At 39.6% G+C, this 2,031-nt stretch overlaps 1 non-coding gene across 1 annotated transcript; it reads right to left on the reverse strand.

The window, feature by feature from the left end:
- Window positions 1–1,466: 1,466 nt before the first annotated feature.
- Window positions 1,467–1,573, reverse strand: LOC128589350 (U6 spliceosomal RNA). The gene has a single exon (XR_008380943.1). It is a non-coding gene; the product is annotated as a U6 spliceosomal RNA (small nuclear RNA).
- Window positions 1,574–2,031: the final 458 nt, after the last annotated feature.

Consider the following 2,031-nt stretch of genomic DNA (forward strand, 5'->3'; position numbering starts at 1 on the left):
TGGTATCAATCCTAACCTCTGCCTCCTGTCAGATAGCAGCAGCATTAGAGTCTCACAGGAGATAAACCCTATTACAAACTGCACAAGTGACGGATCTAGTTTGTGCAGTCCTTATGAGAATCTAATGCCTGATGATCTGAGGTGGAGCTGATGCAGTGATGTAGTGCTGGGTCTGTCTTGTTACAGGAAAACAACCTAAGGGCTCCTACTGATTCTGCAGTATGGTGAGTTGCATAATTATTTCATTATATATTACAATGTAATAATAGAAATAAAGTGAACAATAAATGTAATGTGCTTGAATCATCCTGAACCTATTCATCCCCCTAATCTGTGGAAAAATTTATCTTCCACAAAACTGGTTCCTGCCGCCAGAAAGGCTGGAGACCACTGTTTTAGATGATACCTTAAAAGCTTTATTCTATCCCACTCTTTTCTGAAATAATAAAAAAGAATGTTGATACATCAAAAAAAAAAAAAAGGAAAAGGAAAAGAAAAAAGCAAAAAAATAAAAAGGAAGGAAGAAAGGAAGGAAGGAAGGAAGAAAGAAAAGAAAGAAAATTGTCATGGTAAGCATAGTGTCTGACAAAGTAGAAGCTCAAACGTGTTTGAGAAGGCTGGGTGCCGTGCCTCATGTCTATAATCCTAGCACTCTGGGAGGCTGAAGCGGGTGGATAGCTTGAGCTCAGGAGTTTGAGACCAGCCTGAGCAGGAGCAATACACAGTCTCTAAAAATAGCTGGGCATTGTGGCAGGAGCCTGTAGTCCCAGCTAATCCCAGCTAGTTGGGAGGCTGAGGCAAGAGAATCACTTAAGTCCAAGAAATTGAAGTTGCACTGTACAACGGATGGCAAAGTGAGACTCTGTCTAAAAAAAAGAGAGAAATGAAGAAAGACAGTAATGACAAGAAAGGGAAAGGGATTTTTCTATTTTTCTGTGGAATTCAGTAAGAGGTTCTCACATGCTAGGTATGAACATGTTAACATCTATTCACCCTTCTTTTATTCAGTGGGGAAAAATGTGAAGGGATCATAAATAGGTCTCTGGGGATGGCCAATGAGTTGGAAATGGAAGTTTTACAATGAGATTTCTAGGTCATTTTCTTTCTTTCTTTTTTTTTTTTTTGCAGTTTTTGGCTGGAGCCGGGTTTGAATCCTCCACCTCCGCTATATGGGGCTGGTGCCATATCGTTTGAGCCACAGGCGACACTCATCTAGGTCATTTTCTTAAAGGACTTTCTTAAAGTCATTTCTGACTCAGCTGGAAGGTAGATTCTTTTTCCCTTCTCTTTCTGTTTATCTGGATGTAATTACTGGAGCTTCAGCAGCCATATTGGGCCATGAGACAGCCCAGAGGGAGAAAAACTTGTACTAAGAATGATGGGGAGCAGACAGATAAAAAGGGATCTGGGTCCCTGATGACCGTGAAGCCACCAAATAAACCTTTGATTGTTGGGTTTTTTTTTTTTTTAATATGGAATGCTTCCTGAATTTGCGTGTCATCCTTGCGCAGGGGCCATGCTAATCTTATCTGTATTGTTCCAATTTTACTATATGTGCTGCCGAAGAGAGCACCAAACCTTTGACTGTTAACCTCTTGACTTTTTATGCAGGAGAAATGAAACAATTATTTTGTTTGTACCTGTAATTGAGTTTTCTATTATATGCAGCTGAACCAAATATTAACTTATTTACTAAGATTGTGGTGTTCTTATCAGGGGTTTAACTGCCAGCAAGTTCCTTCCTTGCTTACCAGGGGTTTCAGCAAGCTTATTCTTTAAGGGTCATATAGTAAATATTTTAGGTTTTGCAAACCACTTAATGATCTCTATCGCATCCTTAGAGCAAGTGCAACTCTGCTATTAGTGTAAAAGCAGCCAAAGACAATACACAAATGCGTGTTGCTATGTTCCAGTAAAACTTTATAAGAACATGCATCTGGTCTCCAGGCCCTGTGTGCTGACCTTGGCTTTGGTCCACAAACTTAATGCAAAAGAAAAATAGCTTTTGTTCAAAAATTATATGGAGACAGC

The sequence above is a fragment of the Nycticebus coucang genome, chromosome 6, assembly GCF_027406575.1.
Source record: "Nycticebus coucang isolate mNycCou1 chromosome 6, mNycCou1.pri, whole genome shotgun sequence".
Classification (NCBI taxonomy): Eukaryota; Metazoa; Chordata; class Mammalia; order Primates; family Lorisidae; genus Nycticebus; species Nycticebus coucang.